This window comes from Ictidomys tridecemlineatus, chromosome 12 (assembly GCF_052094955.1).
Source record: "Ictidomys tridecemlineatus isolate mIctTri1 chromosome 12, mIctTri1.hap1, whole genome shotgun sequence".
NCBI classification, from domain to species: Eukaryota; Metazoa; Chordata; class Mammalia; order Rodentia; family Sciuridae; genus Ictidomys; species Ictidomys tridecemlineatus.
In genome coordinates this window covers 102,630,754-102,653,325 of record NC_135488.1, presented here as the reverse complement: position 1 = coordinate 102,653,325, position 22,572 = coordinate 102,630,754, and the positions used below count along the sequence as shown (strand labels likewise).

At 34.4% G+C, this 22,572-nt stretch overlaps 1 protein-coding gene across 4 annotated transcripts in view; it reads left to right on the top strand.

Moving 5' to 3' along the window:
- Positions 1-22,572, top strand: part of Ncoa1 (nuclear receptor coactivator 1) — a 238,080-nt gene that overhangs the window by 82,580 nt on the left and 132,928 nt on the right. The window contains exon 3 of one of the 4 annotated variants that reach the window (XM_078029574.1): positions 6,229-6,374. The exons of the other annotated variants lie outside the window; for them this stretch is intronic. The gene's annotated coding sequence lies outside the window, so the exon portion shown is untranslated. The remainder of the gene's footprint in view (positions 1-6,228; positions 6,375-22,572) is intronic. 4 annotated transcript variants of the gene reach the window in all.

Genomic DNA, 22,572 nt, shown 5'->3' with positions numbered 1-22,572 from the left:
GTACAGTTAATTTTAATCATATTTTTTAAAAATGTTTTTATTAGTGCATTATAGTCATAGATAACAGTGGGGTTCATTTTGACATTCATAAATGCGTGTAGCATAGTTTGTTCCATTTCAGTCCCTAGTGCTTCCATTTCCCTCGTTTCTCCACTCCCCCTTATCCCATCCCCCTTTCTTTACTCTGTTGGTTTTCCTTCTATTTATTAATTTATTTTTAATTGGTGTATTGATATGTAAAAGTGGAATGCATTGTGATGTAGTTACACATGCACATAGTTTTATTTTGTTTTTATAGAACTGGGAGATTGAACCTGGGGTGATGTACCACTGAACTACATTACAGGCCCATTTTATTTTTTTCTTTTGAAATAAGGTCTCATTACGTTGCTGAGATTGGTCTCAAACTTGTGAACCTCCTGTCTCACTTTCCAGGTGGCTGGGATTACAGGGGTGCACCAGCACACTTGGCTATAATTTGGTTAATATTTGGTCTGAGTACACTTAATTTGTAGCCCATACTAACTTTCTCCTCTTTTTGTAGACCTCTGAAAAAAGAAATGTTAGATCTTTTGTAACTGTTCCACAGTTCCCTGAGGCTTCTATTATTATTATTATTATTATTATTATTATTATTATTGTTATTATTTTCCATCTGTTATTTTTCAGTTATTCAGATTGGATCATTTCCTATGATATAGCATCAAGTTCATGTATTGCTATGGTTCATTCTACTAATGAGTCCATCCAGTGAGTTTAATTTTGGCTATTGTATTTTTCAGTTCTAAAATTTCCATTTGGTTCTTTATATCTTGTGTTTCTTTGCTCAAACTTTGTTTTTTCCATTTGTTTCAGTAATTTTCATAATTACTTGTTGGAACATTTTACTGATAGTTGCTTTGAAATCTTTGCCAGATAATTCAACTATCTGTGTCATCTTGGTATTGGTGTTTGTGAATTTTCTCAGTTGAGATTTTCCATATATTGCTCTGTTTTTTTCATAATGAGAATAATTATTGTTAAAGCAAATTAGGAAAATAGGAATAGAGAAGAAGATAGTATCAGTATAGCTGTGGAAGCTCAGTGTTTTTCTCTGCAAAGTAGAAATAATAATATGTACTTTATAGACTTTTTGTAGAGACTATATAAGAACTTATGTGTGAAGTATCCAGCCCTGTCCCTGGTACATGTCACACAACAAGAAAATACTAGTCCACTTTTCTTTTCTTTTACTGATCATAGCATTTTGAAGTTATTATTGTCAACAACATAGTATTTTAAGGGAAGGGGTTCTTGAAAGGAATACTCAATCCCCCCAACCAGTTCTTGAAATCGTGATTACTTAATAAAAAGCAGCCTGTTTCTTAACACTGGCTTAGCTTTTTTGTTGGGGGATGAACCTTTTTGTTGTTAATCCTAGGTGTTTTCTCCTTGTTATCCATAAGCTTAGAAAATCCTCCATTTTATTCTGTTCTTTTATATCTTTCAACACCCTCTAGGGCAGAAGTAGACTGGGGTATTGTTAGTAGCCCACCTTACTTGCCACCCAGGATGACAAGTACACTTTCCCTTTTTTGCTTTTAGGTTTTTATAGCTAAGTTTTAAATAAGATTGGAAGAAGAGGTAGGGAAGGTGTAGTGGTGATGATGAATAAATACAGGGGAGTGAAAAAGCTTAGGAAAATCCAACAGTTTCTTAAATCCATGGGTAGCCCTGACTCACTCAATTGGTAATTGGAAGGCCTTTGATCTTCATGATGGAAAGATTTTCCCAAGGAAATGACAATAAGAAAATGACATTAAGCTGAATTTTGAAAGATGAGTTAGAAGTTACTAGAGAAAGGAGGAAAACTGTTCCAGCCAGCCAGACCAGCATATCTGAAGTTATACTAAAGGACTGTCAGTAGACCAATTAAGATAGTGTGACATCAGCAAAGGTATAGACAATAGATCTTTGGAACAGAATAGAAAGTCCAGAAATAAGACATAAAAACAGACAATTGAGTTATCAGCAGAGGTGCAAAAACAATTCAGTGGAGACAGTATAGCCTTTTTAGTAAATAGTGTTGGCTTTGCATTCATATTCGAAGAAAATGAACCATGATTTATACTTCACATCTTATGTAATAACATTCAGAATGTATCACAGATCAAAATGTAAAATGTGAAACTATAAAACTCTTGGAAGAAAGCAGAGAGAAATATCTTTGTAACCTAAGGTTAGGGAAAATAATTCTTAGACATGACACTCGAAGTACAATTTATTAAAGAAAAAAATGATAAACCAGGCTTCATAGAAAGTTTTTAGCTGTAGCTTTGTGAAATCTCTGTTAAAGACAATGAAAATACAAGCTACAAGCTGAGAGAGACTATATACAAATGACATGTCCAATAAAGGATTTTTTTTTTAGATATATATAAAGAACTCTCAAAACTCAACAGTAAGGGAACAAGACAAATTAAAAACAAGCTAAAGAGAAACAGACATTTCATTAAAGAGGATATAAGATTGGTAAATAAGCACATGAAAAGATGTTTAAAACACTTGCTCATAGGGAAATGCAAATTAAAATCATGATGAGATACCACTGTATACCTATTTGAATAATTAAAATAGGAAATCATGACCATAGCAGATGCTGGAAAATGCAGACAACCTGGAGCTCTCATTCATTGCTGGGGACAGTGAAAAATGGTATACATTTTTTTTCTTTTTTGTTTTGCTTTTGTGGTGCTGGGTTAAATGCTGGGTCTCTCACATGCTACCAACCATCTTTACCACTGAGCTACACTTGCAGCCCCATACATTTCTTTTTTAAAAAGATGATGGGATGAATTTATATTTGAAGAAAGTTGCAAAGATAGATTTCACATACTTCAGTTTCCTGTAATATCTTGCAAATCATGATTTTTTTTAAGAGAGAGAGAGAGAATTTTTTTAATATTTATTTTTTAGTTTTTGGCAGACACAACATCTTTATTTGTATGTGTGCTAAGGATCGAACCCGGGCTGCACACATGCCAGGTGAGCATGCTACCGCTTGAGCCACATCCCCAGCCCTACAAATCATGATTTTTAACTAAACTCCATCCTTTATTTTATTTTCCATTTTTTCCACTAATGCCCTTTTTTCTCTTCTAGAATTCATCAGGATCCTACCTGTTTTCTTAGTTGCTTCTAGTTTGTGAGGATTTGTTAGTCTTTCCTTGGTTTTGATAACTTTTGGCCCTTTTGAGTAGTACTGGAACGATATTTCATAGAATGTCCCTTGATTATTGGATTTGTCCGATATTTCTCTCATGATTAGATTTGGGAGATGGTTTTTGTTGTCGAGGTATGGGGGGTGGGGTGAGCCAGGGATTGACCCCAGAGGTGCTTGACCTCTGAGCCACATCCCCAGACACCCCTCTCCCCTTTTTAAATTATTTTGAGACAAGGTCTCACTAAGTTGTTGAGGACCTTGCTGAGTTGCTAAGACCAGCTTTGAACTTGCATTCCTTCTACCTCAACCTCCCCAGCTGCTGAGATTATAGGCGAGTGCCGCCACAACTGGCTGGGATATGGTTTTTGGGTAAGGCTACCACAGGGGGAAAGTGGCCTTCTTATCGCATAACATCATATCAGGGGTAAGTAAATGATTATCACTGGTAATTTTACTTATTCTGATACTATGGATTGAACCCAGGCGCCTTCTACCACTGAGCTACAGCCCCAGCCCTTTTTATTTTATTTTTTATTTTGAGATAGTGTCTTGCTAAATTTCTCAAACTGATTTTGAACTTGTGATTCTCCTGTTTTGGTCTCCTGAGTTGCTGGGATTATAGGTGGTCACTACTGTGCCCAGTTAACACTGACAATTTTAAATTAATCTTACTGATTTTTAAATACTTTTAAAAATACTAAATTCTTATTTTAAAAATATTCTGTACTTTCTTTTTGTTCTAATTAGTTATACATGACAGCAGAATGCATTTTGATTCATTTTATACAAATGGAGCACAACTTCTCATTTCTCTGGTTATATACCATGTTGAGTCACACCATTTGTACAATCATACATTCACCTAGGGTAATGATGTCTGTCTCATTCCACTGTCTTTCCTACCAACCTATAATCTATCCACCCTCCACCCCTGCCTTTATGGATTAGCATCCATTTATCAGAGAAAACATTCAGCCTTTGGGTTTTGGGGATTGGCTTATTTCACTTAGCGTGATATTCTCCAACTCTATCCATTTACTTGCAAATGCCATATTTTAATTTCTTTTAATGCTGAGTAAAATTCCATTGTGTATATATGCCACAGTTCTTTTTATCCATCAATCTATTAAAGGACATCTATGTTGATTCTACAGTTTACTATTGTGAATTATGCTGCTATAAACATTGATGTGGCAGTGTCACTGTAGTATGCTGATTTTAAGTCCTTTGGATATAGACTGAGGAGTGGGATAGCTGGGTTATACGGTGGTTCCATTCCAAGTTTGGACTTTTTATATAGTTAAATATACACTTGCTTTATAACCCAAGAATCACACTGTGGGCATTTACCCTAGAGAATAAAGTTAATGTTTACACAGAAACCTATACACGGGGCTGAGGCTGGGGCTGAGCAATAGCGTGCTTGCCTAGCATGTGTGGGGCCCTGGGTTCAATCCTCACACTACATAAGAATAAATAAAAAATAAAGGTATTAGATCCAATTACAACTAATTTTTTTAAAAAAACTATACACAAGTGTTTATAGAAGCTCTATTTATAATCACCAAGCCCTGGAAGCAACTCATTTTTTTTAATGGGTGAAAAGATAAACTATGGTATATCCATTCAATGGATTACAACTCAGTAATAAAAAGGAACAAATTATTGATACATGTAACAACTTGGATGAATCTCAGAGGCATTGTACTGGGTGAAAGAAGACCGTCTCCAGAGATGATACCAATCCATTTATGTGATTTTCTGAGTATGAGATTGAAGAGAGCCATTCTGAAACAGGAAAGTTAGGGGTTAGTGGAGTGGGGGTGTGTGGCTGTAAAATATGCTGTTGGTAGTTGTAAAACTCTACACATGCACTTAAATTCATAGACCTCTACATACAAAAAAGTTAATTTTGCTGCATGGGCATTTACAAAATAAAAAAATTTAAATGTAAAGATAAAGTGAAAAATCATATAACTAGAACATAGAAAATGATAGCAAAAATTATATCAGGTGAAGAATAGAGAGAAAAGATACATCCTTTCAACCTGGTAGTATTTATGGATTTAATTTAAGAGTCTGAGAAACTAATGAAAGATTTTAAGCAGAGGAATGAGCTGTTTAGATTGATTATTTATACCTACCTACCTACCAGGGATTGAGGCCAGGGGCACTTACAACTGAGCCACATTGCCAACCCTTTTTAAATATTTAATTTAGAGACAGTCTTACTAAGTTGCTGAGACTGGCTTTGAACTCACACTATTCTCCTGCCTCAACCTCCTGAGCTGCTGGTATTATAGGTATGCTTCACCATGCCTGGCTGATTTATTTATTTATTTTTAAAATAAATCTCTTAAATCTTCAATATAGGTAATGAATTGGTGTGTGTGTGTGTGTGTGTGTGTGTGTGTGTGTGTGTGTGTGTGTTTGTGAACCCAGGGGCTCTCTACCACTGAGCTACATCCCCAGGCCATTTTTATTTTTTGCTGTGAGACAGGATCTTGCTAAATTGCCTAGGCTGGCCCCTAATTTGCAGTCAGTCCTCTCTCCTCAACCTCCCAAGTATCAGGGGTTACAGGAATGAACCACTGTACCCAACTGACACGAATAATTATAATTATAGTAATTCTTTGTTTCTGCTTTTTTTTTTTACTTTAAAAAATATGGATTAGGTTTTGTTGTTATTTTGTTTTGTTCTTTATATACCTGCTTTTTTAAATAAATAAACGTGATTCAATAACCAACATATCACCTAGATGTGTCTAGTCAATATTTGTTTTCAAAAGTACTGTCATCTTTTAAGATATTATGTACATAGTTCTTAGAATATTATTATACTTATTTTGTAAAAATGAGTGGAAAATTGAAGAAGCTGATACTGATAATTATAAAGCTTTATCAATTGATTTTTTGTTAAGATTGAGATGAAAATGACAAACTTCTAGTTTCAGTTGGGTAATTATTAAAGAATATTACCTATGTTCAAGAGATTTTTGTATTCATTTGATTATTGTTATTTGCAGTGCTGGGATTGAACCCACAACCTCACACATGCTACGCAAGTGCTCTACTATATCCAGCCCTTATCTATGTTCAGTGTGTGAAGGAAGAGGATAAAATTTGAAGAAGATGTAGAAAAGTTGGAATTATATTGTTGACAACTGGTCAGGTGAAATTAGGACATATTGTATATAATCTAACCTTCTAATAGCTACCTGTGATAATTTTTCACACACTTTATCTTTTAAGTAAAATTTAAAGAGTACATTATACTTCTGAAGTAAAGAATTTCCAGCAATAATAGTATGGCTATCAGAAAATCTTTTAGTCAAACTTCATGAAGTCACCATTTTTCTGAAGGCAAAACTGATAAGATATTGGCATTATCATGTGGTTCAACTTAGTATCTGACTCCCACCCCTTCATAACATTTATGACTATAAATTCTGGGTTTTTAATATAGAGAAGGGGATGTTATGGGGTTAATTTTATAGGAGATGGTTCTCGGTTCTATTTCCATATAAAATTCAAAAAAGACCAAAAGAGAGAGATGTGGATTTGCAAAGACAGCAAAAATGTGAATTGATTTTTAAAAAAAAATATTTATTTTTTATTGTAGTTGAACACAATAACTTTACTACACTTATTTATTTTCGTGTGGTGCTGAGGATCCAACCCAGGATCTCACATGTGCAAGGCGAGCGCTCTGCTGCTGAGCCCCAGCCCCCAGCCCTGTGAATTAATTTTGTGTGAAAATAATTTGACCTACAGAAGTAATTCTCCTTTTGGAAATATGAACAAGATAAAACTAAAGTCCATTTTGGGCACTCGCACAGTCCTGCTTTTTTCCCGTTCTCTCCGTGGGTAACCAGTGTTGAACAATTGGTGTCTCTCTTTTCAGTTTTTTCCCCATCTGTTTATAGATAGGTATATACACACATATATGTACACATATCCATACACACATGTGAATATACATACATACTTGTAGGAAATATAGTATTGGGTGGGTTATTATTTATAAATGTCCTATAGTTTGGTAGTGATTTTTTCTCTATATATAACACATTTGGAGTTAGTATGTGCAGATCTGTTTTTGTTGTTGCTTTCAGTTTCGGCATTGCATTTTATGCTGTAGATGTACTATAGTTAGTGCTGATAATTTATAATTTTTTAAAATTACAGTGAAGAAAGGAGTACCTTTGCATGTGTCTTCTCATGTACATACATAAGAGATTCTTTAGGGTAGATAAAGATAAGTGGAAGTGCTGAGTCATATGGTATGTACATTTTAAGTAGGTTTTATTGTGGAAAATATCAAACATAGGTCAAAGTAGACAAAATAAAATAATGAACCACTTTAGCTTCAACAGTCATCAATCCATTACCAATATTGTTTTTATGTGTATCCTTCTCACTGTCTACCCTCTCATATTTTGAAACAAATCATCATATCAATTGATCTGTGAATACTTCACTATAGACTTAGAGAAGATAGGTTCTTCTTTTTTTTGAGCAGAATCCCAATATTATCACACTTGGAATTGTAATTATTTCATATCACTAAATATTCATTGTTCAAGTTTTCAATTGTTTTAATGTCAAAAGCACTTTTAGTCTGTTTTTTTTTTATTTTATTTGTTTTGAACTGAGATTCAACTAAGGTTTACATTGTGATTAGTTGATATACTTTTTCTGCTTTTTAAATTTTTGCAGTGCATCATTGAAGAGACAGGCTTATTTGTCCTGAAGACTTTTGTACCCTGTGGCCCTTGCTTACTATATCCCCATAGAATTGTTTGGCATGTTTTTCATTCTTTGTAATTTTTTAAAATTTTTATTATTTGTTGATGGACCTTTATCTATCTATCTATCTATCTATCTATCTATCTATCTATCTATCTATCTATTATATACAATGCTGAGAATTGAACTCAGTACCTTATACATGCTACCTTTACCACTGAGTCACAACCCCAACTCCTCTGTTCTTTGTGGTTTTCTATATGTGTTTAGTTTGAGTATAGAGCTTGGTGAGATTCAGGTTTGATTTTTTTTCTTCTTGTCAAAAGTATTTTATGGAAAGTGTTGTCATCATCTGTGAGGAGGCACATAGTGATGTGTGCCTTTTTAATTTGGAAGTACTGCCACTTTTTCTTCCAGAAGTGTTGTATCAGTTTACATAGTAAACTTTTGTCATCTGACTAGTGGAAAATATCGTTTGTCTTTAATCTTAGTTTCACCAATTACTAGTTAATTATTTTGTCTATTTTTTTTTTCTATATTTTAGAATCATTTGCATTTTCTCCAGTGGGAATTGCCTGTTCACACATATCCTTTGTCTTGTTTTCTTTTGGATATTGAACATTTTTATTATTAATTTATAGAATTTCTCTAGATCTTTTGATTATTTATCCTTTTTTCTGTTACATGATATCAAATATTTTCTTTTAGTTTTATGGCTATTCTTTCATTTTGATTATATTATCTTTTGGTATATCTGTAGAGATTATAAAATATCATATTCCTCAGTCTTTTCCTTTATATCATATGTGTACCTTTTTAGTGTATTTACTCTGACACACAAACTTATTCACTTAAATATATTCATACTACTAAACAAAATCTTCAGAATTTTATCTTGCAAAACTGAAACTTTGTCCTCATTGAAACAATTTCCAACCTCTCACTTCTACTTTTTTTCTAATTTCCTAAGATTTGATTTTCATGTCGAGGTATTTACTCCACCTGACGTTTTTTTCTTTTGGATGGTGTGAATTATGATCTCATTCACTTTTATTCATATAGCTTGGTAGTTGTCCTAGCATCATTTATTCAGTAGTCTCTCTTTCCACTAGTATCATAAGCAAGCTCTCTATTAAGTTTCCATATTTACAGGTGTCTTTTTCTATAATTTCTGTTCCATTAATTTGCTTTTGTATTAGTATACTATTACTACCAACTTTCATTTACTGTAGCATTAAATCGTTTTGATAGTACTAATAACCCTACTTTGTTCTTTTTCAAAATGTGCTTTTTAATTTACATTTATATGTATATACATATATGTCTTTTCTCTATATTTCTAACCTTCATAAGCTTCATAAGAGATGAAGAATCTGCTAATATCCTTATTATGGGGAGAATTAATATCCTGATTATGTATATTGACTTTTTCTCCATTAGTTTTAGAGAATTATATTCTTCTGGAGACATTCTCTTTCTTTCTTTTTTTTTAGTACTGATGACTAAACCCAGGGTCTCACATATGCTGGGAAAGTGATCTACCACTGCACCATACTCTCAGCCCTATTTATTTATTTATTCATTCATTCATTTATTTATTTTTGAGAGAGGGTCTTGCTTCATTGTTCAGGCTGGACTCCATCTTGAGATCCTCCTACATTGGACTCCCAAGTGGTCAGTAGTATTGGTGTGTGCTACTATTTCCAGCTCTTCTATAGATTTTTCTATTTGAAAGCTGCAAAAAGTTTATTATTCCTAGATGACTTTTATTTTTGTGTATTCTGGGAAGGAATAATTCTCATGTAAAAAGAGAATTGTAGTGTATACCTTTCTAGTATTGATTTCCCCTTACTCTGCTTTATTTTATATTTTTATAGCATTTATAATATATACTAGACCAAATAATGTATGTGTTTATTATGCTAATTATTACCTATTTTTCTCACCCCCTCCACTAATCCAGAAGTATAGGGACCTGTCTTTTATTTCTTTCTTTTTTTTTTTTTTAAATATTTATTATTTTTTAGTTCTCGGCAGACACAACATCTTTGTTGGTATGTGGTGCTGAGGATCGAACCCGGGCCGCACGCATGCCAGGCGAGCACGCTACCACTTGAGCCACATCTCCAGCCCTGTCTTTTATTTCTTGACATCATTTGGGCACTCATGCTAATTTTACTAGTGTTTTATCTGATTTTCTCTATTTGTAGAGATAGATGTTTATATTATATGAAAAACACTTTGGAGATTTTTCCTTTTCAGGGTTAGTCTGTTTTTTTTTATTTTTTCTTGATTTATTGCATTGGTTAGGGCTTCCAATGCTATGTTGAGTGGCACAAGTGATTTTCTTCATTATTTTTCTTAACATACATGAGAATACATTTACATTATTACTAAGTATAGTGTTTACCATGGGTTAAAAAGGTAGGGAAGTTCTTTTTTGTTTCTAACTGCTAAGAGTTTTTATTTTTATCAATGAGAAAGTCATATCAATTGTTTCTGGGGGCCTTTTCACCTCTTTTTAGATAATACCACCAAGAGGTTGGGAAGTTGAACAGAGATACTGGTTGCAGATGAGGACTGTTGGAATCTAGGGTTACCAAGGCACCTGGAACTGAAAATCCTAAGGGGAAAACAGTCATAGAGATTTGAACCCCAGATTCTGAACCATGTTTCGCCTACAGACCTTCAGAGTTTAATAAGTACAAGTCAATAGGTGGAAAAGTTGAGCAGAGAGTGACTGCTTGGAGGCTGATGACTAAGCAGAGTTTTTAGCAATCTCATTGAGGTAGAGGCAGAGGAGTCTTTCAGGGAGAAATCTCTAAACAATTAAATCTAGTTAAAGGAAGTGGACCAGGTTTTAAGAAGTAGAACAGGATTTAAGAAGATTGAAAATGAGCTTCAATTAAAATTAGCCTAACCTCTGGATTAGCTCTTACTGCCAACCAGAAACTAAACTCTTCTCTAGAAGATAATATTCACATCCTCTATCATTTTTATGAGAGTATCTTACATTCAGTCCCCAAATCCAGGCATGCAAAATGTCAAGAAAAAGAGGAGGAAAAAAACACATAAAGAAACAGATAATCAACTGTGGACTTCATTGAAAAAACTGTGTGCCACTTCCTGCGCTTTCCACTTGGTTTCTGAGGAGAAATGTGTTGTCATGTGAATTGTTTTTCTCCTGAAGGTAAAACATTGTTCTTCTTCATTTTTAATTGTAGATGGACACAATACCTTTATTTTATGTATTTGTGTGGTGCTGAGGATCAAACCCAGTGTTCCACGCATTCGAGGCAAGCGCTCTTCCATTGAGCTACAACCTCAGCCCTCTTCATTAAGTTTTTCTCTGTTTTTAGTTTTTAGAAATTAAACTGTGTGGATTTCTTTGGGTTTATCCTGTTTACAGTTCACTTGACTTTTTGAATCTATAAATTTCAGTGTTTTACCCAATTTGGAAATGATAAGCATTTATTTCTTAGAGTACTTTGAAAACTCTTTTTTTCAGCCCTGGCTTATTTCTTCTGTTGTAGTTCAATCTATTTTCTCTTTGTTGTTCAAACTTGATCGTTTTTATTGTTATCTTCTTAATTCAATTATTCACTCTTTTGTGCCCTCCGTTCTACTATTACATTTATCCATGAATCTTGATTTTAGCTATTGTGTTTTTCAGTTCTGAAATATCTATTTGGTGGTCCTTTATATCTTTTATTTATTTGCTATATCTTCTATATATCTTTTATATTGAGGCTTTTTTATTTTTATTTTTGTTTCAAGTATGTATGTAATTACTCTTTGAGTCATTTTTGTCATGACTGCTTAGAAAAATTCTTTTCAGATAATTTTAGCATCCCATCATCTTGGTATTAGTATCTGCAGATTGTCTTTTTTCATTCAGTTTGAGTTATTCTTGGTTCTTGGTATGATGAGTGATTTTCATCTGTTACCTGGACATTTGGGGTATCATGTTCTGGGACTGTGTAATTTATTTAAATGTCCTGATATAGCTGGCTTCCTCTGGCACGGCTTCATCATTGGAAGGTAGGATGTTTGGGTCTCATTTCTGCCCTGTGGGCAGAAGTCCAGGTTCTCCACTTTGTCTTTCTTGACACTTCAAGTTGAGGGTTGATTCCTCCTTACTGCTAACCAGGAATGGGAGTTCTGGCCTTCAGTGACTCCTCCTTGGATAGAAGGACAGGAGAATCTGAGGTTATTCCCCACATGGCTTCCACAGGATGTCTCAGATTATAATTGTGAACATGCCTAGTTCTCGTTTTAGTTCTATCAGGTTTTAGTTCTGTTGGTTTATTGTGAAGAAGTGAATGGTCTCTTAGCTAGGCCACCTCTGATACCAGACCCTGGCAGAGAAGGGAAGGGCACCTCCGTACTTCCAGGTAGAAGTCAGAGTGTGCACGTGATCTTTACTGGAAGCGAAGATCTCAGCTGTTAGGACTGCTTCCTGCTGGTCTTCTCTGACCACTGTGATAGGGAGAATGGGGTGCCTCTTGGAGCTGGCTCAAGGGTACTTCAAGCCAGGTTCCCCCTTCCCCTTTGTTGTTAGGAGAGGGCCACAGTTCTGTTTTGTTCTTTTGTGATGTTGGGCTGAGTATTACAGCTTTTATCTAGGTAGTCTCTTTCCGGATCTTTTGACTAGAAAAAGAAAGAATTTGTTTTTGTGTTTGTATGCTTATTGTTGTTTTTTTGGTTGAAATGGGGTGGCATTTTTGGTGTTTCCAGGCTACCAGCTTCTTCAATTCCAAGTCTAATGTATAGAAGGTACAAAAGAAAACTCACAGAACTTACTACCTTGTTGTTTTCCTGGATTCTGGGGTCCATTTTCTCTCTACCTTTAATTTTCTTATGTATGTTACATATAATGTCCAGGGTTTTTAGTTTTACTTAGCGAAAAGTCCATCTGTTTTACCTTTCCAGAAAGAGGTTATCAAGTACTTTCAATTTTAATTGCTTTGTTTTCATTATAATTAAAATTCCCAGTTAGTCTGTTTGCATATGCTTGATTGGGTAGAATTTTTTTCACTGTGGCTCATTTTTAGGACTTTTTTTTTTTTAAATGTGGCTTATCACCTAGAGATGGAAGTTTTGAAATTAATCTTAAAAATTGTTTAATGGAAAGAATGATAATTTTCTATTTTTCATTTTATTGAAAGTATACATATATAAAATCTCTAATTTTTGTTTGCTTTAAGAGAAATGTCCTAAGGTGTTTATATATTATTTACATATTTTTTGTTTGTTTTGTGGTGATAGGGATTAAACTAGTTATACACATTGTAATGAATTAAGAATAGTACTTTAAATATATTAAACTTGTTTACTACCTCTCCTCATTTTCCAAATTATGTTACTTTAGTTTCATATGACTGATCCATGTATGTCTTGATTGTCATATTGTTTTTCTAATTCAGATTTTCTTCTTTTTTAAAAAAAAATTTGTAGTTGTAAATGAGCAGAATGCATGTATTTTATTTGTTTATTTTTATGTGGTACTAAGGATTGAACCCAGTGCCTTGCCTATGCTAGGCAAGCGCTCTGCCACTGAGCTACAACCCCAGCTCTAATTTAGATTCTCTTTACAACTATATCAGAGAATGGATTAATCACCCAAGAAATCACTAGATACTCTTTGGGGGGTATAGAAACAAACAGTGTAAGTTTCATCATCTTAAATGCTACCTGGATTTTATAGTAAACACCTAATTTAGGCCTGTACTGTGCTAGGCAACCAGGTGGACACTGGGAAGAACAGCTTCACTTTTGATTTGCTCTATGCTTGTGGTAGCTTTTCATTTTCTTTTGAGTCTAGTACCTCTTTAGGGTGTACTGAAAACTGTTGATCTTTTTACAGTCATTCACATATGTCCAGTCACAGACCTAAAACTATTGAAATCCTCTAGAGTTCACAGGCCTTGGGTCAAACATCTGTTCTGTAGTTTTTAATATATTTTTATATGGTTTGTTACTTTTTAAAGTATCATAGCAACTCTGAGTTAGTAGCTGATGTTTATGCTTTGCAATGAAGAAACTGTGTTCAAATGGTATGAAACTTGAGGCTGGAGTTATAGCTCAGTGGTAGAGCACTTGCCTAGCATATGTGAGGCACTGAGTTCCATCCTCAGCACCACAGAAAAATAAATAAATAAATAAAGGTATTGTGTTATCTGTCCCCCCACACACAAATGGTATGAACTTATTGAGTAACACAGCCACCAAAAGTAAGGCCAGAATTTAATATTTTCCCACATTGTAATAATTTCTTCAGAGGACATTGACATTTTTTAAGGTTTTAACTCCTTCATGTCAAATTGTTCCCTCATGTGGAGGTTTCGGCTTTTCTTCACTGTCACCAAGTGAGCATGCTTGTCCCCACATTATCACGTTGAGTTCTTCCATTCCAGCATTTCCTAAATTGTACACATTGGTATTTTGTTTTAATTGTTTTCTTTGTAGTATTTAGGGTCTTCTCTCTGCTTACCAATGGGAGCCTTATCAATTTTTATATCATTTATGAATTTTAAATATATTTGGATTATTAACTTTTTATGCTTTTGCAAATGTATTTACCCTTTCTATGCCTTTTTTGATTTTTATGTTAGACGTTTTGAAATGTTCAATATTTAAATTTATTATTTCCTCTAAATTTCCCTTTTTAGTGTAAAAATAGCTAAACATTTAGCATGTTCCAATGAATGCAGACAGACATATATATTCACATTTTTTGAACATAATGGGAATCTAAAAGATTAAAAAAGGAATGTCATTGAAGTTCTAGCCATTTGACTTTTTTGTCACGTTTATTGACTGTGTTTCATTCTTTTTGAAAATTTTTAAATGAATAATTCATAATTTTTATAATTGATGTTCTGTAGAAATTTATTTCTCCTAAAATAAATAATTATTTCTGATAGTATTTATAGAATTTTTTTATAAATATTTTTTAGGTATCAATGTATTATTTATTTGTTTGTTTCTTTTGTTTATTTATATGCAGTGCTAAGAATCTAACCCAGGGCCTCAGACATGCCAGGCAAGTGCTCTACCGCTGAGCCACAACTCCACCCCTTGAATGTTTCTTTTACCCCCTGATATTTGTCTATACTAATGTTCCTTTCATCTAATTCTTTATCACTGCATAACTATCATATGGCTTCAGTGTTATTATAGCTTGAAAGGCTTATTGGTCTTTCAAAAGTGTTTGTCTTGGGCTGGGGTTGTAGAGTGCTTGCCTAGTATGCATGAGGCACTGGGTTTGATCCTAAGCACCACATAAAAATAAAGATATTGTGTCCACCTAAAATTAAAAAATAAATATTTTTAAAATTTTTTTTGTCTTATTCTTTGGTATTAATTCTTACAGATTAACTTTAGAATGTATTCATCAAGTTAAAAATTAAATATATGAACACCAAGCACAATGGCGCATACCTATAAACCCAGCTACTCAGGAGGGTGAAAGCCAGACTGGGGAACTGAGTGAGACCCTGTCTCATAAATTGAAATGGTTGGGAATGTAGCTTGGAGGTAAAGTGCTTGCCTAACATGAAAGAGACCCTGGGTTCAATCCTCAGTACCAACCTCCAAAGTAAATAAAGAAGTATATGAAGGATTTTAATTAGAATCATATTGAGTTTAAGATGTGTTTGGGGGAGGATTGACATCTATGTGTAGTTCCATCTTACTGTGTGTTTATACTGTTGCACATTCCTCCAGCCCTTGCTGTACTTCCTTGTTTTTTTTCTGCTCATGTAAAACTTGGAATTAGGAGATCTATAGTTCTCTGGATGGATGTATCTGCTCTTCCCTGTTGTGCTTTGCTTGTTTACCACATAATTATCTTTCAGTTCTCTTCTTATTTTCTTTATTTTTAAACTTGTTTTGAGAATTTCTAACATACACAGAAGAATATGATGAGTCCTATATATCCATTACCCAGCATCAATGGCTGCTAGCATTAGTCTTCATATATTAAAGAAGCTCGCCCTTTATTCTCGACCCCCTCTCTTGGTACTGGTGATTAAACCCATGGGCACTGTATACTGAACTGCATCCCCAGCCCATTTTTTTTACTTTATTTGAGAAAGGTTCTAAGTTGCCCTGGCTACCTTGGAACTTGTGATCCTCCTGTCTCAGCCTCCAAGTAGCTGGTATCGTAGTCATGCACAACTGGCTCAAAAAAGTTTTTATTGATATACTTGTATCTGGCTTAAAGAAGTTTTTCTTGATATACTAGTAAACACCTTTTTACTTTTTCTTTGTGGCCTGTTAATACAGTTTGTAATTGTGTATTTAATGTGTCCTTTCTCCATTAGATTATAAGTTCTGTATTAAGGATGAGTTTTGTCCATTTTCTTTATTGTGGTATATATCCAATGTCTTATATATCAGCAAAACATGATAGGCTCTCAGATACTAAATGGATGAATTATTAGTAACTCAAAAGACTGCAATGAGTTTGAAAAGAGGAACATTTGATGAAAACCTTTTGAAAAACCGACTGTTGACAAGAATGACTTGGGCAGCTTTCTATTAAAATTATAGGTACCACTCAGATTTGTATAGTTCTTACTAAGCAACATGGTGCTCTGAATTTGTTTTTTCCAACTAAGTTTCTATGTTAGGAAGCAAATTCAGTGATTTCCTGACAAGAATATTGTTGCGTTCATAAGATACTGTCCATTATAAGTGACTAAATTAGGTTTTGAGGGTACCAGACCTGTGAGACTGAGATCAAGTACTCCAATGACTGTGTAGAGAATCATGATCTTGAAAACTCTGCCCAAACATCACCCTGTCTTGTTTCTATAGCTTCATTTGATGAAATGCAAGAAAAAATGTTTTTCTTCTCAGATTGTTATTCATTTTTTAGGTATTGTTTTGAAGCAGTAACCATGGTTACTGGTAGAAGCTCCTTGGGAATTTCAAAAACATCAGTCACTTTCACAGCTAGAAGCTGAGTGATCAGATAAAATTGTCAGAATAAAGCTTGCTGAGGTTTTTCCTGAGTACTTTAATTAGGGAGCACTTTGCATAAAGTTAAGTGTTCTTTGTTCCCACTAAAGTAGACAGCATTTTAATTTAAATTAATAGTAAGTCAGCACCTGTCTCTTTTTTAGAGTCTGGAAAAGAGAAGTAATACTACCTGTCCTCCCCCTGAACCTTCTCTGTCTCTAGTCTCCTCTTTCTTGTCTGTATTCCTTACCATCTTTTCCTGAGCACAGAATAGCAGTACTGACATTTGGTGCTCAGGTCGGATAAGGTTTTGAAGTTTTGCCTTTGGATTAATGCAGAAATAATGAAATGAAATGAAATAGCACTAAAAGCTTGATACAATGGTACCAGGAGAAATTTGCCAGAATCTAGAACAATAAAGAACTAGCTCTTGTCAGAGGGCCAGAATAAGTGAAGTCTGGCAGCAAGAATTGTCTCAATGGATGGCATTGTTGGCAAGGGAGAGGAAACCTGTATTTTATCAAACATCTTATATATATTGAAAACCTATTGTAGGTACTTTCTGTTGTATCACACTCTTTCTTATACTCAAGCTATTTTTTTCTCACTGTTCTGAGAAATTTAAGGGGACTGATTTTTTTCTTTTTAATACTTTCTCTTCTGAAACTATGTCTCTTTGTATCTTAACTGGTTTATACTATCTTGTTTCTTCATGTGATCTAGACTTGGAATCACCGCACTATACAGCCTGTGTGCCAAACCTGTCCTGTAGCCTGTTTCTTGTAAATAAAGTTTTATGAGAACAGAGCTATAATGCCCATTAGCTTATGTATAGTCTATAGCTGCTTTCACACTCAGACAGCAGAGCTGATTTATTGTGTCAGAGACTGTATAACCTTGTAAAACCTAAAATATTTACTGTCTGGCTTTTTGTAGAAAATATACCAGCTGATCTACATTGACTGGATCAGTGACTGATTTGTTGGTAGGAGCACACACTATTAGATCATGCTGCTTGTGGACATGATAATAGTGGCAGCATAAAAGGAGGGTGCTAGGGAATTGAATGAGTCTTGTGGGTCTTCAGAGCCCCTCTTAATCCTAAGTTTAAACCTAGTATGTGAAGGGAAATTCTTTTATTTTAAAAAAGTTTTTTAAGCAGTTGATGGACCTTTATTTTATTTATTATTTTATTTATTAATCATACATAGTGCCTCACACTTGCTAAACAAGCACTCTACTGTTGAGCCACAACCCCAGCCCAAAGGGAAACTCTGAATTGTAAACATTACCCCCCCACATTTTCTTTTTTTGTTTTTGTGTTTTGTAGAACAGGGAATCTGACTCAGGGCTTCTCACATGCTAGGAAAGCACTGTACCGCTGAGCTGAAACCCCAGCCTGCCTCGCCATTTTCTATTTCTATACACATACCTGTGTCTATACTCGGATGGATTTCTCTATTACTCATTCATCTACTTACATAAACATATAAGTATTTAATTGGAAATGACCTTGGTTGTTTCTGTGCTCTAATACCCTTATTTTTCAGATGGCAAAAACTGAGTTCTTTAGAAATTGTCATGTCTGGTGTCACAAAAACATGTTGGTGGCAAGTGCTGGAAATAAAACTGTGTTTTAAAAAAATTCTTATTGTCCTGCATACAATCATTCACATATGAAGTCTGCCCTTTAGGCCTTGCCCAACGTCTTTTTAAGCTTAAGTAGAATTTCTTACAAAACTAAAGAAATAGTTGAAGAAGAGAGAAGCATTAAATCTAGATTCTCAGTGGACCATTCTTTGATAAACAGTAGTGAGAATCTAGAAGATACAGTAGAATTGTCAGGATTGCTGTGGACTTACATCCAGATATTTGCTTCATTCCCTGGTCCCTTTTCACAGTATAATTTATTTGAGAGGAATGTGCAATTACTCAAGTAAACAAAGTGCTGTATCACAGTCCTTAAGTAATTTGTAAGTGGAACATTGAAGGATCCAGAGTTCATGTTGCTATTACTAGGTTACATAAGCTTATTTATTTTTTCCTTTTGAACTGAACAAACAGTAATTTAAATTTACAATAAAATGCTTAGTTTATGATTTCATAACTTAATAATTTCATTAAGAAAATGAGATGTAGTGAAACTAAAAATTGTAACCAATTTACTTTTATGTTCCTGACAGGGATATTGCCATCAGAATTGGGACAGAGCCATCATTTTCCTCAAATTCAGTGTTAGAAAGGCCTCTCTCCTATTGCATCAGAACACAATCACAGAGTGTCTTCTTCTTGTTTCCCTATGGACCCATTTTAGACACAAGAAATCCTAAGAGAAGCTTGCAAGAAAGATGTACGCTGAAACTTGACTTTAGATACCCTCATCTTTTTTACTTTTTCTACAGATTATTTAAAGGACCTTAACACTGTTATTATTTTCCTTTTTAAAATTAACCTCTAAAGAATTGTGTAATCGTTCATTCTTTTCCTTTCTGAATGACTTAGGTCCCTCTACTTTTTTTCATGTCACATTTGAAGTGTTTTAAATTATTTTCTTAGCAATATAAATAATAAAGAATTCATGTTGTAGCTCAACTTATTTAACTTATCTTTTTTTAAAAATTTTTTTTACTTAAAAAAAAAATTTTTTTTTTACTTAAAAAAATTTGGAGGGGGGGCACTGGGATTGTGGCTCAGTGGCAGAGAGTTTGCCTCGCATGTGTGAGGCACTGGGTTCGATCCTCAGCATCACATAAAAATAAATAAATAAGTAAAAGTATTGTGTCCATCTACAACTAAAAAATATTTAAAATTTTTTTTGTAGTTGTAGATGGACAGCATGCCTTTATTTTATTTATTTTTATATGGTACTGGGGATCGAATCCAGTGCCTCACACATGTGGTAGGCAAGCTCTCTGCCACTGAGCTACAGCTCCAACACCAACTAATCGTAATTATATATTTAGATGTGATGAAAACATGTTCTACTTTTAACATACAGGACTGGTGAAAATTGACGGGAGATCAGTAGAGTGGAGGAAAGGGAGCAGGAAGGAGGGAAGGGAAAGGGGAGATACTGAGGGATGATATAGTTCAAAATATATCGTTCTCTTGTGAGCATTATGAATATGTAACAATGAATGCCACCATTATATATAACCTAATGCAACCATAAAAATATGGGACAACACAATAAAATACATGATTTATATCTTTCAGCAATTGAAGACATTGTAATTTTTTATGATTTTTTTTCAGTACTGGGTATTGAACCAAGGGGTCCTCTATCTCTGAGCCATGTCCCCAGCCCTTTTTATTTTTTGAAGCAGAATCTCATTGAGTCATTGAAGGTTTCACAAAGCTGATGCTGGCTTTGACTTGGTGATTCTCCTGCCTCAACTTCCTGAGTTGCTGGGATTACAAGTGTGCACCACCACATCTGGCTAAGTCATAGTAATTTAAAAAAATTTTTTTTAGTTGTAGATATGCATAGTAGCTTTATTCTATTTATTTATTTTTTATGTGGTTCTGAGGATCAAACCTACTGCCTCACACGTGCTAGGAAAGTGCTGTACCACTGAGCTACAACCCTAGCCCTAGATAATAAAATTTAATCACTCATATTTAGTTTTGTATTTTTATTGAAGACCTATTCCAAAAAATTGTCCACAGGAAGAAAATTGAATGAATCAAATGTTTGTTTAAATTTGGAATTCCAAGTAAATATTTTTATTGTAGTTTTTTCACTAGAATTGAAATTGACATCATATAATCATAATGGTTTGTTATCAACTATCTGGAACTCTGATTTACTAGCAGATTATTTAACCTACAGATTATGTATCCCTATCCACAATACTTGAGATTAGAAATGTGTTGGATTTTTTTCCCAGATTTTAGAATATTTACACATACATAATGAAATATCTTTAAAATGGGGCCCAAGTCTAAATACCAAATTCATTTATGATGTATATTTATACATTTCTTACATAGCCTGAAGATCATTTTATTTTTTATTTGTTCTTTTTAGTTATACATGACAGTAGAATGTATTTTGCAAATTATACATACATAGAGTATAATTTATTCTATTTAGAATCCCATTTTTGTGGCTATGCACGATGCGGAGTTACCCTGGTCATGTATTCAAATACCAGGCTAGGAAAGGTATGTCTGATTAATTCTACTGTTTTTCCTATTCCCTCTCCTGCCCTTCCCTTTGTCTAATCCAATGGATTTCTATTATTCCCCTCCCCAACCTCCCTTGTTTTGAGTTAGCATCCATAAATCAGAGGAAACATTTGGCCTTTGTTTTTTGGGGATTGACTTATTTCACTTATCATGATAGTCTCTAGTTCCATACATTTACCATCAAATACCATTATTTCATTCTTTATGGTTGAGTAATATTCCATTGTGTATATAGACCATATTTACTTTATTCATTCATCTGTTGAAGGACACCTATGTTGTTTCCATACCTTGGCTATTATGTGTTGAGCTGCTGTAAATATTGATGTGGCTGTGTAACTGTAGTATGCTGTTTTTAAGTCCTTTGGGTATAGACAAGGAGTGGGATAAGTGGGTCAAATAGTGGTTCTGTTTTGCTGAGAGCCATAGCCTAGTAGGAATGACCAAGGCATTTTTGCCAGAACAGAGTGGTTGAGAGGTGACAAGCCATTGAGATGATAATGGTTATGTTAAGCTGTGTATTCAATTGTATATTAGACCCCTGCTGTCCGCCTTGGCCTGCTACTTTGGAGTTCTCTGGGGATTCTGGGAGAGTTCCCATTGGTTGGGGAAGTGCAGGAGGAGGGATTTCCGGTTGGTGTGGTGTGTCCCAGGAGAAGGCCTTGTGCATGGTGTTCACAGGAATTCGGAAATAAAGTTTGTTCCTGCCTCAGTGGCTCATGATTTGTGCCCAGCCAAACTGCAGCACTATTTCACGTTTTCTGAGGAAATCTCCATACTGCTTTCCAGAGTGGATGCACCAATTTTCAGTCCCAAGAAAAATGTATGAGAGTATCTTTCTCTCTGCACCCTCACTAATATCTATTATTACTTTTATCCTTTATATTTTCCATTCTGATTGGAATAAGATGGAATCTCAGTGAAGTTTTTAATTTGTATTTCTCTAATTGCTAGAGATGTTGAACAAGTTTTTCATATTTTTTTGACTATTCATAATGCTTCTTGTTGAAGTGTTTGTTCAGTTTCTTTGCCTATTTATTAATTGGGTTATTTGTTTTTCTGGTGTTAAGTTTTTTTGAGTTCTTTGTATATCCTGGAAATCAATGCCTTATCTGGTGTACAGGTGGTAAAGATTTTCTCCCATTCTGTAGGATCTTTGTTCAAATTCTTGATTGTTTCCTTTGCTGTGAAGAAGCTTTTCCAGTTTGATACCATTCCATTTATTGAATCTTGATTTTACTTCTTGCACTTTTAGAAGTCTTATTGAGGAGGTCAGTTTCTAAGTCAACAAGATGGAGAATCAGGCCTACTTTTTCTCCTGAAGATCATTTTGTATATTATCTTAGTATGTCTGCATTTTGACTGAGACCTGCCACAACGTGGGGGGGGGGGGCGGTCAGGTGTGAAATTGTCTGCTTGTGGTATCATGTTGGTACTCACAAAGTTTCAGGTTTTGTAAGCAT